Source organism: Xiphias gladius, chromosome 15 (genome assembly GCF_016859285.1).
Source record: "Xiphias gladius isolate SHS-SW01 ecotype Sanya breed wild chromosome 15, ASM1685928v1, whole genome shotgun sequence".
Classification (NCBI taxonomy): Eukaryota; Metazoa; Chordata; class Actinopteri; order Istiophoriformes; family Xiphiidae; genus Xiphias; species Xiphias gladius.
This window is the reverse complement of record NC_053414.1, coordinates 13,384,792-13,399,516: the sequence shown is the minus strand read 5'-3', so window position 1 is coordinate 13,399,516 and position 14,725 is coordinate 13,384,792. Positions and strand designations below refer to the sequence as shown.

Here is a 14,725-nt window from a genome sequence, read left to right as displayed (position 1 = left end):
GTGCAAGTAATTTTTCTTCCTTCCTTCATTCCTTCCTTCCCTATGTCAGATATTCCCATGACAATGCGTAGCGTAGAGTAAATATGAAATCTGATAATGATGGCTTTAGGCCACAGCTAGTCTCCTCTGGGTCGTCAGACAGTTAAAGTCTGCTGTCTTGACCTCTGACCCTCCCCAGCTGGGTCCTGGGCCATGGAGCCATGCTGATATCATTTTACATATTACAAATGATATAGATATATGTAGTCAGATGCTATGAGTTATATCATTTTTATAGAATGTATACTCCTGTTCTAACTTTCTATATTAGTATTTTTTAAACTTTTTTTTGACAGAACATCAAACTTGTCTTGGGATTTATTTGTACAATTCTGGCACAATTACCTCTGGTCATTGTGTACAGTTTGCAAGTGCAACTTGTTCTCTGTGCATATGACTATAAGGCTTTGAATTTAGATTTTTAGTTCTATTCATAATACCTACACATAATACGGTGGCATTTAATAATGTAATTTATTCATTTTTCTGTAACTGGTGTGGATGGATGTAATATGCTTTAAGTAAGGTATTTATATGATACCAACAGTCCCAAATTGTAATTAGAAATACAGATTTATAGTGGAGAAAAATTTTTATGTAAAATAGGAATTAATTAAAGCCTTCACAGCATGCCAGATAAAACAGAGTAAAACAAGTACACGCAGAGTAAAATTGAGACTTGAAACATTCTTGACCTCTTATCAGACTTTTGACTGTAAGCTACAAATGTGTTTCAAAAGGCATCCTCCTTCATTAAGTCCACATTATTGTACCCATCAACCCTCTCAGCACTGCCTGTTTGTTTCCCAAACATTGACATCCAATGGGTCAAATAGCCCAGAAATTGGGTGCGTCAGCACTGAGTTGTTAGAACAGTCTCAAGAGAACCAATTCCCCGCTCTGCGCTAAGTCTTGAGAGGCAAGTACTCTGCTTTTCATTTTCTGTGCAAAGTGAGAAAACCTGTTCAGGCAAACAACGGTGAGTACAAAAAAGATGCAGAAGTCATCAAAAAGTCATAATTATGATACTTGTCTGCTCTGTTATTTTTTCTGTTTTTGGAGGGGGGATAATTTTTCATGGAATGAAATCACAACTGAGCAAAATCCAACTCAAATTGGCCTTTTACACACTAAAAAGAGGGCAAATGGAAGGACAGAAACAGGGAGCGGAGGGAGAGGAAAGTGGAACAACATAATTTGCGCAGGGGTTTTGATTATGTGCCGCAGAAACAAATAATTAAGGCCAGTAGAAAAAGAATGATGAGTGTCTGTTTGCTGAGGAGGATGCATTGCTGCAGGAGAACACTGGTTTACTTAAGGTTGTCATGTGAAAGGAACATCTAGAGTTCATCTCAGCTTCTTTGTCATTCAAACTTTTTCAGATTGAATGCTCTGAGATTTTATGTCCACTCCAAGTTAAATTATTTGAAATAAACAAAGCAAAATAATGGTTTAACATCAGTGGGAAGTGGCATTTTCGAAAGAGTGAGTGCTTTGTACAGTACGCTAGAGACATAAGCAGGAGCACGTGGCTCAGGGCTGGTACTGTCGGTGACCTGATTTATGGTCATACAAGGATGCTCACACACTCACACACACACACATACACTCAAACAGGCAGTGTGTGTGCATGTGACAAGGAATAGCGTGTCGATCAGATGGCACAGGGATAGAAGTGTCACTGTTCTGCTACCACTACAGGGCCACAAGACATCATATGACACCGACAGGAACAGCTCTCCACTTGTGATAGCAAGAGAGAGAAATGGGGAGAAAGATGTAGAGAGAGACAGACGAGGGCACGGAAAGGTCTGAGAGAAAAGAAAGGGAGCCACATGATTGCCTGTGTCACTGATCACTGTAGTCAGGCCTCCGCTAATAAGTGCACATTTGTGAAAAAAAAAAAAAAAAAAAATTTCGACTGTATTTGTGGTAGCAGAACGGCAAAATATTAATGGCTGAGAGCGCAGTCTTCTAATGACCATTTAGCGATTCGTGACCTAATGACACGTTATGTATAAAATTTTCCATGTGTTGGTTTTTTTTTTTTCCCGAGAAGGTTGAGACTCTACTCATGAGGTCAGGAGTCAAAGCTACAATTTTGTCAGCACCAGCACAAGCCCTGGTGCATGTGTGGACACGTGGACACGCACTAACACACGCACAGCGCTCATGCATATGTACACCTCTGACCTTGTAGGCACTGAGCTGACCAGACAATTGTTCCTCTCACCGAATTACAGCGAATCCTACAGCAGCCCGTCAGCCTCCCCGTTCCCTCTTCTGCAACCCACTTTCAACCACACATACGCACTCAACTCACACCTATTTCTGTAGGGTTTCACATTAACACAACAGGCTCTCTGTGATCCCAAAATCTACTCCATCCATGTATATACTGTATCCATACATGGGAGATTAGTACGGCTGCAATCAATTAATTTGCCAGTTATTTTCTTCATAAATCATTTGATCCTTAAAATGTCAAAGCATAGTGAAAGATTTCTATCACACATTTCCAAAGCCCCTGACTTTTTAGATGTTAAAATTGTTGTGACTGACGGATTAATGGTTTGATTAACAATTAAATTTTAGAGATCATGCTGGCAATTTACTGTCAGCAAGCCATAAATCATTTTTGTAGCCCCTTGCAAGTCCCCTTGAAAAGAAATCTCTCATTGTTTATTTTAATAAATACAGTATCATCCTTTTAATTGTTTTGCTGGCATTTTGTACAAGTATGTCGCTAACAAGACAGGCACCACCAAAGACACGTTGGACTTTTTTTTTTTTCTTAATTTCTGAGTAAATTTTCTTTTCTCACACGGGGCCTCACATCCAACACAGATTCAACCAACTGATCTTCCATCACCAGAACTTTAAGAATCTCTCTCCTAAAGGGAGGATCCATTATGCATAAGTATCGAGGCTCTCATACCAAAAGTGAGAGTAGGATCTTGCGCACAGCAAGGCCATTATTTTCAATGTAGAGGGCAGCTGTGTGAGTCATAGTGGAGCACACTACCCTGATTTTCTGTTAGAGCCAGAGTTCAACTAAATTTAACTTAAACCCCAATTACGGAAGGGAGACCAAAAGGGGAGGCAGGAGTTATGACGGGCAGTAATTTTATGGTAGAGAAGAATGGAAAAAATCTCCATTTCTGAATCGCACTATATAAATGACGGCAGAAGAGAGGTCGAAGATACCAGGTCAGAAAATGATTGTTGTGATAGTTTATATTAGCGTCATAGTTAGCTGCTACCTCGTGAAAAGTGTTGCGGTTCAGGGAAAGGGTTGCACCTGACCCACGAGGTGTGGGGATGTTGTGTGTGGGAAAAGGAGGGAAGAGAAGAAGAGGAGGTGGAAGGAGAAGAAGATGAGGTTGAGTTCCATCACTTGCCTAATGACTGGGGTGGTTTCAGGGCATTTCACAGACGTGTATATCAGGACACCCTGAGGCCATCCCAATGCTTTTTCTCCCTCTTCTCTCCTTCTCTTGACTCCACAGTCATCTCACTCTCACACTTGGATAATTCTCTTCTAATCATCTCTGGCTTTTCTCCTCCTCCACCCTCATTTACTTCCCTCATGTCTCCCTCCCCTTCCACTCTGCCTCTTCTCACCTCATCAGATAGGCCTCCACCCCACCTCTCTGCTGCCTCCATTCCCTCGCTCCTGTCCTCTCTCACTGACCCGTGCTCCCCCCAGTCACAGGGCGTTGTGTCTCTACCTGCCAGGCTCCCTGACAGCCCCACGTCCCCCCTCACCCCCTGAGAGGAGACCGCCTGCCCATCCGGAACGCTGCCGTGGCAACCCTGGCAGCGCCACCCCCGCCCCTCCACCATCCCAATCCCTACCGAAGTCAGCACTGAGAGTTTGACAAAGTGTTTCCCTACGATGTCTTCCCCCTCTTCTCTCTTCTTTGCTAACTTTCTGTCTCTCATTATTCTGTTTTTAACCTTTTTCTTTCATAGCCCTAAGAATTTTTCCCCGTCTGACCTGACTAATATATCTTTACCTTTTTTTAGCTTTCTGCTCCCCTTGACACCAAAAGACTGTCTCATCTTGTTGAGTCCCAGATAAAAGAGCCCGTTGATGTCAGTGGTTGTTGCGGAGACCATCCTCACTATTTGCTTGAGGATTTTGGTTTTGTTGTGGTGGGACAACACAATACTGACATGAAATACAGCAGCAGAAATAGTATGATTGAATATGACAGGATTTTTGTCTGGATATTATGTTTGAAAAACTAGGGTCGTGTTATATTCGAGGACTAGAAAATTCAATTGAATTGAATGGAGAGTCCCAGTGTAACGGTGGCTTTGTAGCCTTAAACTTGATAGGTTAGCTAGATTAGTCATATCCGTTTATATTGGGTTTTTTTTTTTAGTTCTACCCTGTGAGCATTTCACTGCATACAAGAGTGAAAATTAGATTGTGTGTAAGTGAAAACTGATCACAGTGCACAGGTGTGGCTGACTCAGAGCTCTGACACTGAAATGGATTCACTAAGCTCAGATGCTAACAAATCTTTTATTCAGTCTTTTATCTCATTAAAGTCTCGTGGCAAATGTCCCTCATAACGCAGTTGTGTGACAGTTGCTCACTCTTATTAGCAAAGAGCAGTTATATCAGCTGTTGATTAACATTAATTCTATGACTAACTTGATAACAGGTCAAAGTTAAACTTGTACTACTACTGAACAAGTGCAACTGGGTTGAAAGTTTCTGTAGAGTGGAAGACAGAGTGATTCGTCTTCTCTCCAGCTGATTGCATCACATCAATTTCAGAGTCACATCTTCCCTGTGAAACTGTCATTCATATCATATCAGTAATTTAAGCCTATAAATTTAATATTTTTAAAACAAGACCTACAGTAGTTGGATTAGGAACACCATGAAAAATAAGATTTTGTTCAAATTTTGTAGGCTACACCTGTTATTTCAGTGTGTCAGATACATAGCAAATAGGGAATCGGCAGATACCTTATATAAATGGACTTTTTTCGTTGGGGCAAAAAACGTGAAGGGGACATCCCTAGTAATTTGTACTGTTGTCATGGAGGAGAGAAAAGTCCTGGCGAGTAAAAACAAGTCGAGAAGCATCTCCTGACGTGTTTCCTGGACAAGCTGACTGGGCCCGAATCATCTGTTAGGCAGCCAAAATTTAAGGCGAAACAGAATGTCATGATGAGGGCCGGAGAAAATAATTCCAACCACTACAAGAGTGTGACAGGAGAGTGTGAGAGTATGAGACTACACAAGACACAAAAAAAAATGTAGGATTTCCGTTTTGCTTTGAGGGAAGTTTTTTCATATTTAATTTTTTCCAAGAAGAAAGGGTTCAAGCACTCAAGGATCTCCTTGGACTAATAGTATCTCAGGGAAACCTGTCTAGCCCGATCAAATATTTTCCAAAAAAAGGTGCTGTAAAAGGGGGGGGGGGGCGTCTTATGTTTGGGACAATACAGCTTTTGACATTCATTGATTTCTTTTAAATTAGTCAAATATCCAACCAAATGGGGATTTATTAATATAATGCTTACTGTGTGTCTGGGTATGAGTGTGTGTGCAAATGTGTTTCAAGAGAGGTCATCAGTAACCAGCTGCGCATCTGCTCAGTGGTGAGGCAGTGAAGTAATGGGAATCACACGTTATACCAGTTAGCCTTTGTGAGTAACAGGGAAGTCCATGACTGCTTTTGATATAAAAAATAAAAATTCAATGACCTCACAAAAGCTGAGACGTGGTCCAAAAGAGCTGTGTACCATCTGAATCCTCCCCGAAAACTAATGATGAGCCGGGAGGGAGGTGGGAACAAAAAACATGTGGGTTACATTAGCCAGGGGAATCTTTATTTATGGCACACACATGACAACGAACATAACCGCTAACAACACGACAAACACACAAATACTTGTGACTCTTCCCGGCCAAAAAAAACTCCCAAATCAATGTCAAACAAATCATCCTGCGGTAGTAAAACCACTTCGCAAATAAGCAACAAAGTTTTAGTTTGGGTCTTCACTTCCGAGGAAAGAGAATTTCAATCACAAAAAAGTTTGGGTCCAATTCTCACTCCTGGCACATCCTTCTTCTCTGTCTTCTTCATCTTTTTTCAACTGTGCGAATGAAGGAGAGAAAAGTAGGAAGCGTAGCTTAAAAAGTAATATATTTTTTATTTTTAAAGCTCTGCATGTTGTCTGCACCAAAGAAACGGCCTGCACATTATAAAGTCATTTTAGCTTCTCTCCCTGTGAACCCATGGAGAGGTTGTAAGTATAATGCCCATTGCTGCCCTCCAAGCCTCTTGTAATTGAATACTATCCCACAGCCCAGGCAAAAATCAGCTTAGTGAATGCAGAGAGATGGAAAAAAAATATGAAGAAATGATTATTATTCCACCATCAGGTTTCAATTACAAGGAAGAGGGGGGTTAAGTGAACATCAAGTCATATTAAAGTATATAGGAGGCCACTGGCATTGGGAGACTTTGTTGAAAGCTCTCGTGTATTAACACACATTCTTACACGTGGCCAAGTTACATTATTTGATTATTACAACCATAGCCACAGGTTTGGCGTGCCGGCTTTGAGTTCCTGCTCTCGCCTTAGAACCACTTCCACAGAGAACAAGAACCTATTAGTCTGAGAACAGTGATGAGAGAGAGCGAGAGAGAGAAAATATCTCCTGTCTACATCTGGCATGCACAGAGGCCAGAAACCCAGCTGTGTGTGTGTGTTTGTGTGTGTGTTGTGCAAGGCATGGGTGTATATTTCATCTTGCGTGTCTGCGTTGAATTGCTTTAATACATAAAACACGTAGGACAGATTAAATGACAGAATTGGAGGTGAGCCTCTATGTAATGAACATGCATTGTAAAAATTTAGATTTAAAGAACAGTGGCTGCTGTTCATTATCTTCCAGTCACTCATAAATCCTCTCAAGCTCCTTTAATTCTTGTCTGTTTCTGAGCGTTTATGTTCACTCTGCTGTCTACCCTTCTTTTTCTCGCAGTCAATCTTTTTCACTTTGTCCTTACACACCACCACACCAGAGTCTGTCACCTGTCTCTGCTCGTTCTATCACTCCCTGAGAGGCAGAGGGATGGCTGCCGCATTCCCAGAGGCAAGACATAAAGGGCTGTGAATGGATGGTTGGATGGCGAGGGGGACGAAACCAAAGACTAAATTATTAAGTGACACTTCGCTTCACTTTGACACACACACACACACACACAGACACACTTACAAACGCATTAGAACAGTTAGCCCCCTGAATGCACCCGACAACTCAGCTACACATTAACTCACGTCAAAATCATCAAACCAGGCCTGAGGCTCTTAAAATTTTTACGCTGCTGCTTGAAGGGACGTTGTGCAGCCTGCAAGGCTTTCTGAGAGTGAGTGACCCTGTCATCGCAGCCATCGCTGCCAATAAATAAGTAAATATTGGAGTGGAGTGGCTAAGCAGCGTTGCCACAGAGTTGACAGCACCTATCCACTGTGAGTTTGTGCCCCTGTGTGAACATCAGCAAATAGGTATATGCACCTGTGCGTGTGTGTATGTGTGTGTGTGTGTGTGTGTGTGTGTTAGTGTGTGGCGTGTGTGTGTGCGTGTGTGCGTGTGTGCGTGTGTGCGTGTGTCCTTTCCCAACCTCTGACAAGCTCCAGGGGGGGCCTTGCTCTTGCCACCATCTCCCCAGCTAGAATGTGCCAAAGTGGGGCTTCATTCACTTTAGGTGCACCCGGCCTTGATTTCCTCCGGACAAGGCTGGAGCACACTGGGAGAGCTCTGCTCTAATTTGGTTCATAAGGGCACAGGATGATGGGCCATTTGGCCACCATGGACCAGGGTTTTAGGTTTAACAGTGAGAGGAACACAGCCACTCAGTTCTTAGTTTGTGGGGTTGAAGCAGGATTACACAAGCAACTATAGATGAACTGGTGTTTTCTACCTATCACTACCAACTTAACTCTCCAAGTGAAATAGTCCTTTCATAGACATATAGGACACAAAACATGGGATATTGGGCATGTGTCAAAAAGACGCGAAAGCCAAATTTAAAAAAAACAACAACATTTCAATAAAAACGTCATTTGTGTCTAGTATATCTCATTATGCAGACAGTTTTGGTTTTATTTTTTCAGATTTTCTGCCTCTAAACCAGTATGATGAATAATAATTTCTCACAATGAAGTTCATGGAGTAACCAGGACATTGTTTCAAGAAAGACAGCTTCTGATTTTTTAAAAGGATTTTAACGCTTTGAGCACCACAAACAAAATTCATTAGCCTCCACTGTATTGGAGAAATCTCAGGGATAGATAGATCTAAAACTCTGAATGATTAAAACCCAAACCCTGTAGATGGCAATATACGCTAGAAGTAAATAAGAAAATATCTTTTGAGGTAATTTTTTAGTAGTTTGGGTGAAGTGACTGAACCCTGTTTTCAACTTAAAATACTCCTTAGAACTTATCCTTCTTCTGGAGTTCTCAAGAAATTCAGTTTGTTGAAGCAACACAATAAGGCCGCAGCATTAGTGTCAATAAAATCAAACTTGATCCTAGAAAAATTCTTGAAACAAGTTTATATGCATTGAAAACAGGTGAAATGATCTCATTCCACTGGCAGATTTCTTCATTTTTTTTTAAGAAAATAGGATTTTAGGTCTCAGTTATTGAGGGTTTTTTTTTTTTTTTTTTGCATCTTCTATTTATTCCATCAGTCATCATTGGGCTGCTTTATTTGACATTACTAAAAGTGATCACTAGCCTACAGTTATTTATGGACTTAACGATGGCATAGTGATTCTTAAACAACTGTAGAGTGTTTGCGGGCTCATAAATGTTCTCACAGTTTGGATGCATCCATATCAATGTGCGTATGTGTACGTGAGCCTATGTATGTGTCTATCTGTGGGTACGCTCATTGTAGAGCCTGCTAATTGCAGTTGAGACTCCTTTAATTAACACAGAGAAAGGTCTCTGGGGGTATGTATGGGCACCGTGAGTGTGTCACGAGTTTATATCTAGCCAACCTGTGGGACACAACAGCCTAATCAGAGCCTTTTAAGTTCTGCCATGCTTACACTGGAGGATTAACTGAAGACACACTTTAGTCGTGGAAAATGAGACAACTGAGGATCGCGTTGGTCTGGCTGACAAAACAAGCAAGGCGTTAAAAAAAAAAAAAAAAAAAAATACCCCAAATGTGCATCGAAAACTAACACTTGAACTAAGTACATAATAATGCTGACAATAAGAGGTGTAGCAATTCAATGCTGTAATGGCTTTATTTGCTTGAGAGCCTTGCTCAACTGTAAACAAAATGGTTGCCCTGCTGCTGCTGTTTGCAGATTGATGGGTGTGTATGGCAAAGGGTGCCACAAGAGACATGACACAGGATACGCCTCAATCTTTCTTTCTTCCCTTTGTCCACCCACCTCCATCTTCATTTTCTCACTCGTTTCTCCTCTCCCTTTAAAAACAACTTCCTCTCTTTTTATTATTCCTGCCAATTTGGACAGGAGCCCTGGTCAAAGACAGATTACACTAAGTCGCATATCAAACCTAATCAATCTTCAGCCCCTGGAAGGCATCACTCTCCCAATGAATAATTACAGCAATCCAGTTACGAGCTGCCAGTGCCAAAATGTTGCCACCACCATCTTTTAGGATGCTGGAACCCCTGGCTGATTAACCCATGAACTTTGAGGGGAAAGTTTGTGAGTGCGTGAGGTCCGAGGAAAGAGAAATTCAGAGGCAAGACAAGATGAACATCCAGTCATGACAAGTGCTACTGTTTTTCCTTTGAAAACTAATACAATTATTTGAACTACATTAAATCCAAGTGGCACCTGGGGTATGTGGAGGTTGGAGAGCTCATATGTGGAGAGAATGAGAGTGATCATGAGTGTGTTTTGATCCAGGATTTAGTCTGGCAGAGCTGCTGTAGTCAAACTAAGGCCAAACTCAATTTGGCCTTCGTACGTCTTTCGTACCGCTCTGTCTTACAATAAAAGAAACATGCTACACCACCCTCTGCTGCTAACATACACAAAGGCACACAAACACACACATACAACACAACAAGGATGATTAAAAGGAGAGACAGGGATGTGGTTTAAAGAGGGAGAAAAAGATTGAGGCGGTAGAGAGAGAGAAGTTTGAGAGGAGTGAATGATGAATGAAAAAATCATTGCGTTGGTGAGCAGTGAGGAGAAGATGCTCCAGTCGTACACTGTCAGTCATTCATATCACCGGACATGTTCATACATCACATATCCGGGGATATGTGATGTATGAAAGTGTGTGTGTGTGTGTGTGTGTGTGTGTGTGTGTGTGTGTGTGTGTCGGACAAGATGAGGTTCTTTCATCCAGAGGCATGTTGAGTGGAAAATATTGAGAGAAAATTGACAAGAAACTGCTTTTCCTCCGCATGAGAAAGGGAAGCCACCGTGTTGTGCATGAGAGGAAGTGGTGGAGACTGGAGGGAGGACAAGTAAGAAGGAGTGAGTGCATAACTGCAGGGCAGCTGTATTGAGCGGAGGAGGGTGTCATTTAGAAACTGGCTGGCTCAGCAATGGCCATTAGTAGCGCTGTGACACAGTGGACCATCAAGGGAACAGACGGACAGGTGGATGAACCAGCATGGACGTGGGCAGGCAGGCGAACAGGAGAATAGATGAACAGGTAAAAAATGAACACGTTGAAAATAAACTAGCAATTGTTTTCATAATTGATTAATGTGTCCATAATCTTTACTAATAATTGGAGGATCATGAAGTTTAACAAATGTCAGAAAAGAGTTAAAATGCTTATTACAATTTTCCTAGATCCAATTATGACTAAACAAAAGATATTCAGTTAACAGTAATATAAAATGGAGAGAGGTAGCAAATACTGTAATTTGAGAAGATGAAAATGTCAATACTTAAATTTAACTTTAACTTAACTTTAACTTTGATAAATGAGTTTAAAGATTAAGTGATTAAACAGAGGGGGGAAACCCAGGTTGAGGATTAATTTCCTGTCTATCCTGTCTGATAAAATGAACAGTAAGAAACAGTTAAGGCTAGCAAATTAACAGGCTACAAAAAAAGGGGTATAAAAATGTTGGAATATATGCAGAAAAATGCGATTCTTGTAATATGATTCACTTAAAAGAGTACTCCACTGATTTAGCATTGCACTCTTAACACTGTCCGACTCATATGGATAGTTTAAAAAAATCATTGTCCTTGTCGAGATCTGGTGCATTCATTACCCACAATTCAACTCAACCACAGGTAGTTTGGTTGGAGATTCAGGTGTTTTACACTAGTAGCAGTTAATGTAGCCTCGAGCCGCTAGCCTCAAGCAGAGATGAGGAGCAGGCTGGACGTCTGGTAAGCTCACTTCTTGCTAACTCCACAACCCCAGAAGTTTTTATTTTCCAACTTGTAGTCTGCCACCTCAACTGATGCCGACTCAAATGACATCACTTGGGTCCACCTGAAATCATAAACGGCTTAATACAACTTTTTTTTTTCACTTGTACGGTAGCACTACCCAAGGCCTGTCAGCAGATGGTGATGTGTAAAATCGGTGGAGTTTCACCTGAAGAACATTAGAATATACAGTAGATTATTTAAGCCTCAGACTGTGACTCTATTGAAATAAGACCTTGAAAAATACTGGGAGGATACTAATATTTATACCATTTTAAGTAATATAATATTTTAAGCCATGGAAGCCTCTTATAACATTATGGTGAAAGACTCGATACTTAATACTGGAATAATATAGCCGTTCCGAAAACCACAAAACCAGCGCCACACCACAAATAACTATGATTTTAAACAAGTAGGAGTGAAAGAGTGAGAGAGAGAGAGAGTAAAGAAACCAAGAGAGAGAGAGAGACATAACTAAAAATTACTCAAGCCCATGAAATTCCTTAGACAGCAGAACTAGCAGTGAAGGCTAAACACTCCAGAGTCTGGGTGTTGGCAGACACAAAGCATCGCCACAGAATGAAATCTGAGGCTTTGAAAACTCACCTATCGCAACCTTGCAACCAATCACAACACTTAGCTCAACTTAAAGCACCAATCATAACCATGATTGTATCAGACCAAGGCGGTAAGTGCCTGTAATCTGATCAAATAAGATGTCTTTTTCTTAACTGGTAATTATGCGTATCTGAAACTGTGACCGATCAAATATCACTTATTCGTGACTCTTGACCTGGCAGGGTCTTACAAATAACAGACACACTCCATCTCTCAGCTTTTCGTCTATTTTTGTCCAACAGTCGCACTAAATTACTTTTAGGTGAAACACCACAATCGTGCCTTATTTATTTGCCTGACAGACAATCTGAGCTTTCAGTTCACTTTCCCACCGCTCTGTCCAGCTGCCCACTGCCAGAAAGCATTTTGCTGGGGACAGTGTGGTCCCATTGGAGTGGCAGGAATTCACAAACAGAGGGGGCAAACCAAGGTTACTGAGACGGAGGGCCCAGGCACGCTCCCAAACGAGGCAGGCGGCGACGCAGCCAGCACAATCTGGGGTCCTTCTGCTGACTAGCCACGCTAGGACTCATGGGAAGGGAATGTAAGGCCCTGTCATGGGCCAAGTTTGGAGGAGTGTGGACTGAGAGACAAACTGTTTGAAGAGAAAAGGGCTGCATGTGCATGTGTGTGTGTTTAAAAATCTTGACAAGTAAACTCTGGCTGCCATCACTCGTCACTTCTTTGTGTTGGAAAAGACCGCCTTGCCACACCCCGCGGTATTCCCTTGCAGGCCAAGTCTTCTCCCATTCCAATGAGGAGACATTAAGGGAAGAATAATCACTTTGGACGCAAGCTGCCAATTTAGTCTGAACTTATTTATCTCATTTAGAGTCAGTTTGGAGGGATATACACATGGCAAATACCGACTTTTCAGTTCCCACAGACAGAGGAAGAGAGACCGCTGGCAGCGCTGACAATATTCCTCCATTGAGCTTTTCTTTACTGTAACAAGAGAGGGGGGTGACAACAGTTTGCCAAACCCTGACAACTGCAATCCTGTCACTGCTCCCTGCCAGTTTATCTGTGGCTTTTCTTTTTTCAGTGGATGTTTTACTCCTAATTCAATTTTTTCTGGTGTTTCAAGCATTAAATTTTGAATTAGGATCCCCAGAAAAAACAAGCTTACCTTTACATAAAAAGTCACATACACGCATACACACAGACTCACATGCACACTGGTAGATGTGGAGGAAGGATAACGGCCACCGTAACAGCTCGCCTCCACCCAAACCACATGATGCAGGGACCCCCCAAAAACTCACATCCTACATGGCTCTGGCTGCGCATACTAACTAGCCAGCACAGCACCCAAAGGGGGTACAGTAATGCAACTGGAGATGGCCTCTCTGCTCATGGAGCATACACACATGCAAGCACATACACACACACACACACACACATGCACACACACACACAGGCACATTAGGTTTAGTCTAATTAGCGCTGGTATTTTCAGGGCTTGTTTGCGCAAATTGGAAATATGTGATGTGAATTAAAATATGGCTGGGGTTTTTGTTCCCAGTAAAAAAAAAAAGAAAAAAAAGAAAGGGGTTTCACCTTGCCCCTTTGTTGGGGCTCATACGAAAGTAATTTAGTCCAGAGAGAGAAAGAGGGGAAGAGAGAGAAGTACAGAAAGAGAGAGGTAGTAAAAAAAGACAGAGGGAGAAAGAGAGAGAAAGGCAGAGACAGAGAGAGAAAAAGAAAGAGAAAGGGGGAGGGAGATACATTCCGTTTGGCCCAGAGTGAGAGGCACTGTGGGTGTCTGAGGGCCCTCGCTGCCAGTAATTGCTTCCATATAGGACCCGTCCATGGTCACACACATACACACAGTTTGGAATGTAAAAGCAGACACTTATCCATAAAAATCCACCATTCAAAAAAAACTAGAAAAACAGTAATTTACACTGTATAAATTTACACTAGCTCTCCAGACGAGCGTTAGTGTACATTTTTTTTATAAGTCCAGACAATGTCCAGTGAATCACGTCCGGACATTTTCCAGAGTTGCCCTGCCACAAATGTAGCACACAACAGGAGACGGACCGTGTCAGACACTCCATTTGGTTTAGGCGAGGGGTGGCGCCTGGGTAGAGCGTGCAGGAGGCAGGACATGATGCAAAAAGTACGCTGCAACGACCCTTCTTCTTCAGCTTCGATGGTTGTATTTTTCCAGTTTCACGCCAGTCGCGTGAAAGAAACTTCCTCAACACGCCCACTCGCACGCTGTGAATTCTACGGAAAATTACCTGCTCTATTCACGCATCGGACATTGCACAGACTTTGTACTAGTTAGCTGACAGGGTAAAGTCTGTTTAATGTCCGGTCCAACTGATTTGGACATTTGCATTCTCACATACAGCTCCTCCGGGTAATGTCTACATAGGTTCAGGGTTGTAGTGCATGTGTGAAAGCATTACAAAGTTTGCATGTATTTAAGCACTGAATCCCGTTTTCATGAAGTCTGTCATAAACCAAAGCACAGGGCACAGAGCTACTGCATGAGTTGACGACCTTCTGCGAAGATATATGTAAACAGCTATGGGAACCTACTCAGTATGGTGTTATGGGAGCTGGCAGAGGGGCTGATGCTCACACCTCCTTTAACTCAAGAACGTATTGTGTGTACC

The 14,725-nt window shown here is 42.0% G+C and overlaps 1 protein-coding gene across 2 annotated transcripts in view; it reads right to left on the bottom strand.

The window, feature by feature from the left end:
* Positions 1 to 14,725, bottom strand: part of bnc2 (basonuclin 2) — a 174,886-nt gene that overhangs the window by 104,595 nt on the left and 55,566 nt on the right. The window lies entirely within an intron of this gene.